General features: G+C 35.3%; 1 long non-coding RNA gene across 2 annotated transcripts; it reads right to left on the bottom strand.

The window, feature by feature from the left end:
• Positions 1-3,426: 3,426 nt before the first annotated feature.
• On the bottom strand, positions 3,427-10,820 carry LOC149577583 (uncharacterized). Of its 2 annotated transcripts, XR_016363653.1 has the most exons (6): positions 9,574-10,820; positions 6,301-6,378; positions 5,994-6,230; positions 3,994-4,080; positions 3,801-3,878; positions 3,427-3,661 (listed from the first exon to the last, which is right to left on the bottom strand). It is a non-coding gene; the product is annotated as an uncharacterized LOC149577583 (long non-coding RNA). The 2 variants fall into 2 exon arrangements; XR_016363654.1 differs by lacking the exon at positions 6,301-6,378.
• Between the last annotated feature and the right edge of the window lie 1,545 nt (positions 10,821-12,365).

Below are 12,365 nucleotides of genomic sequence, written 5' to 3'. Positions count from 1 at the left end.
GAAAGATTATTTGTCTCTTCTAGCTCTTTGTATTGAACATATAGAAAGAGAGATGACAAGTGAACAAATTTAAGTGTAGTCAATAGATCAAGGAAACCATTTAGTGAAAGAAATTCTTAGTATGCATATCATAGACCATGAAGTTAGAAAATACCAATAGCTCTAAGACCAAAGAGCCATTTTAAGTATGTTCAAGCACTAGAGACATAGAAAATCAAAGTAAATTTATGAAACTCCCCTTAGCAAAAAATGCAAAAAAATATTTGCATTTGACATTTTGACTTGGTTGAAAAAGTTTGACAATAATTGATAATATTGCAAGCTTGATGTTCAATTTTTTTTTTTTTTCCAAGAAAGATAGTGCCACATGGAGTAGTCTTCAAACAATCATCCATCATTTGCAGCCACCCCGTACCGAGGAGTCTCCGAGGTGCTCTAAGTGCATTTGGAGGTCGATCTTTCGAGGGTCATAACTCAGAGCTCGTGAGGGCTATTGATGAACTGTCAAATGCTACAGGATGATGATCCTGAGGCCTAAAATAACCTATCTCATTTTCGAGAGATCACATTCCGTTTGGATTCAGCACAGCGATCTCGCTCGATGCCAAAACTCGCAGTGTGCCTCAGTTCATAGGTGCACCACAACGTAACTTTGAAACTGTTGATCTTGGCATCGAATCGTCAGTGCCATTAGCTCCGGATGGGCGGGTGAACCCTAGTCACACCCTTGTTCTGGCCACGAAGACCATCCATCATTTGCGGCCACCCCATACCGAGGAGTCTCCAAGGTGCTCTAAGTGCATTTTGAGGTCGATCTTTCGAGGGTCATAACTCATAGCTCGTGAGGGCTATTGATGAACTATCAAATGCTACAGGACGGTGATCCTGAGGCCTAAAATATCCTATCTCATTTTTGAGAGATCAAATTCCGTTTGGATTCAGCACAACGATCTCGCTCGATGCCAAAACTCGCAGTGTGCCTCAGTTCATAGGTGCACCACAGTGTAACTTTGAAACCGCTGATCTTGGCATCGAATCGTCAGTGCCATTAGCTCTGGATGGGCGGTTGAACCCTAGTTACACCCTTGTTCTGGCCACAAAGACCATCCATCATTTGCGGCCACCCTGTACCGAGGAGTCTTCAAGGTGCTCTAAGTGCATTTTGAGGTCGATCCTTCGAGGGTCATAACTCAGAGCTCGTGAGGGCTATCGATGAACTGTCAAATGCTACAGGACGGTGATCCTGAGGCCTAAAATAACCTATCTCATTTTTGAGAGATCACATTCCGTTTGGATTCAGCACAACGATCTCGCTCGATGCCAAAACTCGCAGTGTGCCTCAGTTCATAGGTGCACCACAGCGTAACTTTGAAACCGATGATCTTGGCATCGAATTGTCAGTCCCATTAGCTCCAGATGAGCGGGTGAACCCTAGTCACACCTTTGTTCTGGCCACGAAGACCATCCATCATTTGCGGCCACCCCGTACCGAGGAGTCTTCAAGGTGCTCTAAGTGCATTTTGAGGTTGATCCTTCGAGGGTCATAACTTAGAGCTCGTGAGGGCTATCGATGAACCGTTAAAGGAGACAAGTTCGTAAGGATGGAGTGGCTTAGTGTTTTTGCTAAAATAAGTTAGTGGGAAGGCTTTATTAGAGGGTCTTGGCCAAACTAGTGGGGTGTTTGCCAAAATTTCTTGTTTTATTTCTACTTGGTTTTGTTTTCTTGTTTTGTGCTTGAGTATTGTTATGGGATTGGGACTTACACTCACCCTTGTGGGAAGGGAAGAGAAGTCCAGGGTGAAGGGCTTAAGTTGGGTTCGAAAAATGTATTGAGAACCTTGGAGTATGGGCTCCATTGTATGCCATAACATTTCATATCTTGCTGGGGGTGATAAGGAAAGTATGGTGTAGAAAGGAAGTTTGAGGAGTTATAGCTGATGGTAGTGGGTTTGGAGGAGGAAATGTGGAGGCCCCAAGAGGGCATTACATGGTTCATTTATGATAGCCCCGAGAGGGCATGAAAATTGTTTATTGCAAATATGGTTTGGTATGGCAAGTCTCCATTTTAGAACACACCTTCACCCTATGTTTATGGTTCCATCTGTGAAGCCATTGTGAAATAGTCTTGGGGGGAAATTGTTCAAGTTTGAAATGTAATGTTTATGCATTGAAAGATTGTATGTGTATCCCAATTTGAGCCTTGTTCCCTAGCGTGGGGGTGGTCTCTTTGAGGCCTATGGTTGGGTGGAAAGCACCCATGGTCCTTGTTATTTTGTTGTGTTGCATATGCAGATTTGTGTCCAAGGGAGCAATGGAAATGGCTTGGAATGATCATCTTGCAGATTGATGTTGGATGAGAAAACTTGACATTGTGCCCTCATTTGTGAAGGAGGATTCACCAGCTTGTTCATGTTCTCAACGATCATGTTGGACAATGTTCATGCTACTCATTGTCCATATCTTTCAATGTCCATGTTCCTTATGATTTTGAAAAGTCCCTTATGTTGCCCCATTGTGATGGAAGGAGATTGTATCATTGTTACCTAATGTACGTGTAGAAGAAAATATTGATAAGGTTGTATATGCATGTTTCATTTGGAGTTTATATTGTTATGAAAGCATTGGTACGAGTCACAAATTTTCTTTGACATCATTGTTATCATTTGAAAATGTGAAAGAAAGTTTTCTCCTTGTGGTATTGTAAATGACTAGTTGATAATAACAATCCATAGATGTTATGTGATACCATTGACTGTATAAATTTAAAACTGAGTAGATTGCTTACAATCTTGTTGTGCACTCAATAATTTGGTGAGGAAGCAATGTTGATAGATAATTAGGATATAGTAATATACTAATTGTCACATTAATATATATTGTAATGATTAATGAATGTGTGTACATTGGTAATGAGGATAATAAGTAATTCTGATCCCCTTCCCTTACATGCTAGAATCACGACCTAGTCCATATGATACAACTGACAGACCCTAATAGAATATTAGTATCAGAGGCTTGTTAGGATATGAATTACCTCACTAATTTATGAGTGTTGTATCTTGAACTTGCTCATTTGACTCATGACGCTAACTTGAACTAGACTGTCATCCAATCTATTTGAAAACCACCTGTGACTAAAATGTTAACACCTTCACACTATTCACATGAGTCTTGAACTCCTATTCAATGATAACCTTGTTTTACAATATGTAATTTCTTATGTGACTTCATAAGCTTTAAAAAAAAAAAATTGTTGTGTTTTTACTAGTAAAATTTAGGGCATGACACATGATCCACGATAAATTGAATAATACTAGATACTAAATTAATATGTATATCATTGTGCACGTAAATGATAAAAATATATATCAAAATACATGTATCCATAGACAAAATTTTACACAAATATATATCAAAGATCATGTATCCATAGACAAAGTACTCAAATATATATATATATATCAAAATACATAGATCCATATACAAAATGTGGCTGATCCTACCATCAAAATGTGTATAATATCAATGTTTCTATATACAATGTGGCATATGCCATCTCAAAATGTCTCATGATGCATCCTAAGAAAACTATACTATCCTAGGGTGCTGGTGGATGATCAAAATGCAACCTCTTCGCTGCACTAGGTGGATCGGATGCCTCCTACATAAACAAAAAAGGAAAACCCAAAGTTAGACTACTAAATTTATATGATTCTACGTATCTAACATTGAATTACTCAAATGCATAATGATCTTTTCCGTATTGGAGATTAATACTATCAAAATTTCATAATAAATACCTCTCTCGTCGACCTCCTGCGCTAATCAGGAGTCCTCTCGTATGCCCTCGGCAATGCTGGTACCTTTGTGATTGTGGGCTGTATATGTTCAAATACCTTTGTCAGATGAATCTACAATTTAAACTATAACATTATAATTCATAGCATGCTAAATTTATAACATATTTAATCATGAATTCAAAATACAACTTACTATTGTAGGCTCATCCTCAGGAGCGAGTGGCCACGTCATCAAATCTACATAATTGTCCCGTCGAACCTCATGTGCACTAGGAGTCTCCTATGAGATACAAAATAGTAGTTGTTAATATCACGGAAATTAGTTTTGAATTTATTTATGAAGATAAGTGATGCAAGAGCATCCCATGCTCATCAGGGGAACATTGAAGATCCAAGGCATTATAGAGGTCATGGAACATCTCTTGAAGTCAATTGGGAAATCCTTGCACCAATTATGGCTCATGGAAGCATACAAAGTTATAATGTTGGACTCATATGTGGAAGAAAGTTGTAATTAGGCATGAGATAGGATTTTAGGATTTCATATGGTAGATGTGTCATTTGATAGGTTCATGTAGGTTGTCATGATCATATCTTGTCATTAGACAAGTCAAAACGTTCTAGAATTGAGTTTTGGGGTTTGAACAAGTAGGCCCTGGTTTTTAAGCCATTTTAAGGAGGGTTTTGAAGTTTGGGTGTTTAGGAGTGTGACCAAGACCTATAATCTTGAAAATCCTTAGTGTGTTGGTCCCTTTGTTGAAGCCTTGGTGTGTTTAATTCCTCCTTGTGTGTCCCAGAGTTGAAAGGTACATAAGTGGTGTCTAGAGATTTCTTGGTGAGGAAAGAAAGAGAATCAGTGAGTTGGCCCTTGGGAAGGAAGAAAACTTGTTGTGAAAATGCCTCCTAAAAATAAAATGGCTAGAGAACTTGAAGAATTGAGAGAAGAGTTGGCAAAAGAGAAAAGAGAGAGGAGAGAACTTGAAGCATCTAGAGTGAGGGAAGAAAGACAAATGAGAAGAGAGAGGCTGAAGCTTATTGCAAGGATAGAATCCTCAGAAAAGGAAAGGCAAGAACCTAGAGGAGAAGAGGTTAGAGGAAGAAATCATGGAGAGAACCATGAAGAAGAAGAGGTTGGTAATGCAAGGCAAGAGCATGAGACAACATATGATCCTGAAGAAAGGAGATTTATGAGAATCATTAAGGCAGTACAAGGTAATGGTGGGAAGAACCATATTGATTTTCCAATATACCAGGGTAAAATGGATAGTGAAGAAGTGCTAGGGTGGATAGAGGCCCTTGAGAACTACTTTGATCTTGAAGACATAGAGGCAGATAAGAAGGTAAAAGTAGCAACAACAAGACTGAGAGGAACATCACTCACTTGGTGGACTAGTGTTCAGAATGAGAGAGAGGAAAGGTGGTGCAGGGCACCTAACCTATGTGGCAGGGGGGAACAAGTATCTCTGTTGCCAGACACCTTGCCACTCCATGAAAGCGAGGATTCAAGTAGATTAGGAAGTTGGAATAAAGGTTTGATCCATATTTTACAAGTTGGTCTATGTTTTGTAATAAAGGCACATGTAAGGCCCACAAGCATTTTGGTGTGGTTATAAACCAAGTGACTCCATGGGACCAAAAGGCCTTAGAATAGGGTATTTAGAGTCTAAACAGTATTAGCAAAAAGTGGTTGTTTGTTTGTTTTATGGTTGGGAACGCCTATATGGTTGTTCCAACGGTCATGTAGACCTTTATATATGTCATATGTGATCTCAGTTGAAAGGGGGAGATCAGAGTGTACGGTGGTTTGGAGAAAAAATAATAAAAACTTCAATTTTCTGGAAATTTACTTAGTTGCATTTAATAAATCCATATGACCAATTTTGAGTCAATGGAATAGTTTAGAAAGTTAGGGAATGCATAAAAACTATAGTTTGAAATTTGAATTTCAAATTCAAACGGTCATATTAGTTTTGGAGGGAAAGTAGTAATTTGGTATTTGTTTGATTAAATAAACCTTTGTAACCAACTTGGTCGGTTGGATAGGTGCATATAAGCCTATTTAAGTTGTAATGAACATATGCAAGACATGAATCATTATTGGTATGGAAAAATCATAGAAATTGTATAGAACAACAATCATACTTTCCTTTGCATCAATTAAAAAAATAAAAAATAAATGATACTTATACATACAATGGGGCTCTCTGTGCGAATGAAAATCCCTGATGATCTAGGACGCCGAATCTGTACAGGCTCATCGCCAGTAGCCACACCCTATATACAATAAATAATGTAATTAAATGAGATTACCACAAACATTTTACAAGAATGCATCAATATTTAATCAATTAGAAAACATCTAATTAGCTTTCCTTTGTCAATGCATGCTGGCTCACCCCCCGCACTTTGTCCCCCCGGGGCAGGTGGTATCTGCAAGATAAAAGAAAGATTAGCAACTATATCAAATAGAAAAAAGAAATGCGAACACAACATAATGTACCGTAGATGTCTCAAGGCCAAATGAAATGGCCGAGAGTGTAGCATCATCTATCTGTCTGAGCTCCTCCTCGGTCATCAACTAAACATGAATGAAGATCACATACATGTAAAAGTCAGTATGGCTTAAAAATTAAAATTATTCTATTATAAAAATTAACTTTAAATCACATATGTCATAACAAAAAAATGTATACACGTACCGACACCGAAGGAGTCCATGCCTCTACATTCCCCTCCTCTCTCGCATCAGGGTCTATAGCCTCTGCACGTGCGTCTGGTGTATCCTCGTCTAATACAAAATGATACTCAGGAAGATCACCTATGGGACCCAGGCAAATATTCTTGCATGTAATGCAAGTGTGAGGCACACAAACGTGTGATGAACTAGCCAATGATAAATTGGCACCAACATCATCAACACGAGGAGGCAAGACTGACCTAGCCTGAGATATCATTAGGCTACTCAGCCTATGAATGGCTCTGATGGTCTGAGAGCTAGCCTCTGCCATAATATTTGGATGCTGCACTCGAGGAGGGGGGGAGCTATTAGGGGGGGGGACAAAAGTGCCAAGTTTCTTTCGCTGGGAAGAGGGTCTATCCTGAGGAGCTCCTAGTCCTAAGCCCATGTTGGGCTTCATGCTCCAATAGTTCACTTTAAGTTTCAACACAAATTCTGCATATAATTTTTTAAGGAAATAAAATGGTATGTCTAAATTGCCATGTGGAGGGATATCAAAGACCATCCACCAACGGTCCCAAAAATTTGCATGTATGGCGTCATTTGTGCACCATTTAATCGATAGTTTGGTTTTTTTTGGGTTAATTGGTATACTCGTTTTTGGGTTAGCAAAAAGGCTTGCCAAATCGTCTTTGGTTATGTTGAGGGCCGCGACCTCATCATAATCCAAACCATCATCAAACATCTGGTGCATTTCATCACGCCAACGAAGAGCGGCATTTTGTTGGTTTGTAAGAGTTTCAATGTTATCCACTATGGTGTTTAACGTGGATAACATAGGAGCCAGTGCAGGTACATTATTGTATGTTCTATGCAAACCTCTCAACTCAGTGAGATTTTCATTTATCAAATCCTCGATTCGAGGAGGGTTTTGAGGAGGTAGAGGATCATTTGGTGGATGATTTTGTGGGGATACTGGATCGTTTGGTGGTGGGTTGCGAGGAATATTATTCCCTACCTCAGTGTCATCATTTTGATCAGCCATTCCTATTGAATTGTAAAACGTAATATATATTAAAAAAAAATCTAAATTTTAACCATTTTTGTCAAAAAAACCCTAGATTCAACTAAAACAAACAAAATCTTGTTAAAATCTATTAAATTTAGGTTAAAAATGAGTCAGGAGGGGGGGGGGGGGGGGGGAACATACCTAATATCTGATATCCGATTTGCTATCTGATATCCGATTTATTATCTGATATCCGATCTGACTGGCCCAAATTCGCGTGAAAATAAGGGCCGCGGGTCTGTGATTTTGTGTTTAATCCATGCACAAGTATCGGATATCCGATGTTATATTGGATATCCAATATTATAATATATATAATATAACATATATATTACATTTTATATATTTTTATATTATATTTTATATTTATTATATTAATTTACTATATATTATAATATAAAATATTATTATTATACTATATTATTATAATTTATAATATATTATACTTTTTTATTATATATTATATTATAAGATATTACTTTTTATTATTATATTATATTATATATATATATTATATTACATTACTATATATTATAATATATGAAATATTATATTATATTATTATAATATAATATGTTATTATAATATTATTATTATAGTATAATATTATACGATTATAATATAATAATAATAATATTATTATATTATGGTATAATAATTATTATAATAATAATATTATTATATTATAGTATAATAATAATTATAATAATATTATTATATTATAATATAATGATTATTATAATAATAATATTATTATATTATAGTATAATAATAATTATAATAATATTATTATAATATAATAGTATGATATATTATTTAATAATAATATTATTATTTTATATCAATAATAATAATATTAAATAATATATCATACTATTATATGATTTTAATTATTAGTCGGATATTGGATTTAAAATCGGATATCCGATATCAAATCAGATATCCGATATGATATCGGATATCTGATAAGGCTCGGCTTAACCTTCCAGGTTTGGTTCCTGGATAGGTAAAAAAAAGTCAGAGCGGATTTTGAAGCGCTTTTAGGTGTCTTCAAACTCTTTTTTTTTCACATCGCCACTTTTTGGCACACCATGATCCTGCACATACCCTTTTCTCCTTCCTCAATTAGTGGTCATTGAAAATGAAGCCATCATGCTTTTAATGCTCTGTTTTCCATAGATAGCTTATAATGTTCTTTTGTTTGCTATTGCTAATATTTGAAACTCTACATCAATAATAACTTTAATCCCCATGCAATTTTTATTAACTTGGATTAACACTACTTCTTAATCGGCAATTCTACAGTTGACTCAATATAAAATTCAACTGATTGCAACCTTAGTCTAATCCGTAAATCAATTCAAAAAAAAAAAGGACCCTTCAATTAATCAACATAACAATACCAAAATAGTAATTTACAAAATTTCACTTTATCATCAAATCAATATACTGGTTAACTAAGTAATATACAGTCTACATAGGTAGTGTGATGTTCCAAAGTCGTCTCCCATGTAATCATCCATTTCCAACTATGCAGCACTTTCTCTACTATTTTATCTATGACTTACGTGACTTATTATATGGTAATAAAAAAAGTAAGATCATTAGCATATATCTGGCATGGATTTTGTATACTCCCTACAGGATTATTTACTTTCCACATAGAATAAACAGGAAGATTCATACAAAAACACAAAGAGCAGACTAATCTAGAATAATAATAATAATGATAATGAAACATATTCCAAATGTAGCCGACTGGCCAAAATGCTACCATCTATTATGGATTCTAAATTGATTTCTTTTGTTGTGTATTTCAGCACTAATATGAAAAGAGAAATTGAAGTATTTCCTATTTGGTGTTCTTTCCATTCTAAGTGTGATTTGAGAGCAGACCTGGTTGTTTTATGACTTAACCACTTAATACAATATTTCAATGAGCTATGAACAAATATCTATTTAAAACATAGCATATTAACAACATTAACCAATAGGCTTGAGATTTAAAGTCAAAATGATTTAGGAACCTGTAGATTTCGTATGAGTCTTCTTCCAACTCTACTAACACTTGATCTTTTCTCTCCCCTTTCACCTTTTTCTATTGATTTTTCATTTCACAGCAAAAACTCTGATCTTGGGTCTTCAGTCTACAATTAAATTCTTCAGACTTCCTCCTTTCTTTCACTTGATTTCCTCCTTTCTATGGATGTCTCTTTCCTGTTCCTTCCAAATTGTGTTCTCTCTTCTAAACAGTAGGCTGTGGCTGTCTTCCTTCTGTATCCCTGTGATTTTCTTTTTCCCTAGCCGGTTGCTTCCTTTGCATGCGTTTTTCTTTTCTTTTCTTTTTTTTTAAGCTCCCTTTTTGCTGAAAACGTCCCCCCTTAAAAATTAGCTTCCTCTCTCCTTTAAAAATCGTTCCCCCTCCAATTCAGTCGGCACCTGCTATATGAAAACGTTTTTCTCTGTTTTATCTTTTTGAAAACTCCTCTTCCAACTGCGGTTCCCCTTATATTAATGACTTCCCCTCCTTTCATGCAGCCGGTAACAAACAGATGACTCACAATTTCAAAAATTACACTTGTCCTTTTGAATTAAATAATCATTCTTCTACTAAATAAAATTTTAAACCACTCAAGATCACTTCCATCTAATATGAGATTTTCATCATGATTATCAATTTCAAAGTTGTTAGCAATCAGTTAATTTTTCTTTATTTGGATCTACAGCTATCAATTTGCTCAAAAACTTTAAATAAACTATAAGTTCTATTAAAGCTTCCACATATAATTTAAATTCACTATTTTCAAAATAAAAATAAAACTATTACTTCCCATTTAATATTTTTCCGACTAACTACTACCATTCCAAATTTATGCTTGTAATTACTACAGAAAAAAAAATAATAATAATTTGAAAGTATAATACTTGTTTTATGATCTAAATTATAATATTTCTAAGAAATAATATTTAATCGTTCATTTTATTTTATTTTTCATCTACGCCACATTATCATAAACAAAACCTTAAATCCATCTAAATTAATTGAAATTCAAAATAAAATAAAATAAACTAAGTGTATGTGTGTGTGGCTACACCATACAAATTCCAGACCAACCCTGCCAAGGAGCTAAACTCCTCTACCTCAACCACCCTTCCGCCTTCAATATCTGCGCACTCACAAACTCAACATCACCCAAAGCGTCAGTAATGTCATCATCATAATAAATAAATAATATCTTAAATACAAATTTTATTTTAAAAGCATTCAACATTCATTATCAGACATAAACATATAATGAAATCACAATGTTAACCGTCACGCTAATATCTCATAAGTCAACATATAACGACATATCATAATGAAAAAATAATTAACATTACCCTCTAATAACATATATGATCAAATTCTAATCAAATGTTCGACTCAAGTCGAGTCATACATAGTCTTAGTCAAAAGGTCAATCACACAATTAAGTCCGTATAAAAAGCATGTCGAAATTTGAGTCGTGACACTATTAGAACAGAAGGAGGTAGGCCAAAAATTGAAGTTAAAATTTGCAAATCTTATACTTTCCAAACCATCCACAACGGACAAATGAACGAAAAAATACAATTTTAAAATAATGAATTTCATAGCAGGCCAATTGCCAAAGCTCATTAAGGTAAACTGACTAGAAGCGAGTTATTTCTAAAAAAATAGAAACCAATACAAGAAAAAGTGTATTTAGCCAGTCTATGCTAGTCACATTTACGTATAACTGCTCTAAACAAAAAAAATATTTCCCACGAGGCAACCCAAGTATAGGTTTTCCTTGAGCAAGATCTTAGGATTTTCAGGTTTTCATAATATAGTAATCCAAAAAAAAAATGTCTCAAAGAAAGTTATAGAAAACAAAATTCCAAACGACAATTAAGATTTCCTAATTCAAAAACCATTAGGCATGTATAGAGTTATCGAATGCGATACCGTGCTCTCGTAGACAAAAATCTGTGATGCTTCTAAAGGTAGGGGCATAAAACTGCTCCGTCCAGGCCATGATGGAGCTTTAAGGCGGTGCCAGTCAGTATCTTTCAGGCCAGGATTCATAATTAACTTCTTTCATATTTCTCTAGCTGCAAGTACTGTTTGTTCTTATACTTCCTTTTGTTTAACTATTTCCATTTCAAATTCAATTTCCCACAAATAATTTCTCCCTAAAAAAAATTGCGATTCAAAATCCAAATATAGGCATTAGAAACAAAGACCTTCCAAACTTCAGTACTAATTGATTATTAAAGCAGGAGCATAGGGTAAGATCTTGGTCGATAATGAATAGTACATAGAAAGTGAATGTTTCTACTCGAGATTACTTTAATTTATAAAGTATCACTCGTCCAGCAAAAATTCCTTCAATTTCTGAAAGCCCACAAAGCTGACCAGAGCAACACTAAAAGTATGAGAAGAATGATGGAGCTCTTGTCCTACATGTAGCCATTGCTCTGAGTGCCATGAGGATGTACACAATGGATAATGTCACAAGTAAAACATCATGAGCATTATCCTCTACTAGTTGCATATGGAAAGCGTCATCCTCAGTTTAGAGAGAGAAAATGACGAAGTAGGAACAAACATTTTATGAGAAACGGAGTTGTTGCTCCTCCATAGACATCTCCCAAAAATAGAAGGCCCTCAATAGATTGCAAAAATTGGATTTTAAGGTTCAACCGCTTGCAAACCCCCTTCCACATTATCACTCCAAGATCTACTGTACTCATACTCCTCTCTACTCATTCCCAAACCTGCTTCAAACAGAGCCTAGGCCCTGGTCAAACATCATTA

This window comes from Cupressus sempervirens, chromosome 1 (assembly GCF_028749045.1).
Source record: "Cupressus sempervirens isolate cs-2001-9-10 chromosome 1, ASM2874904v1, whole genome shotgun sequence".
NCBI classification, from domain to species: domain Eukaryota; kingdom Viridiplantae; phylum Streptophyta; class Pinopsida; order Cupressales; family Cupressaceae; genus Cupressus; species Cupressus sempervirens.
Note: the sequence above shows the minus strand (reverse complement) of the source record. Positions and strands in the feature narration are given on the sequence as shown.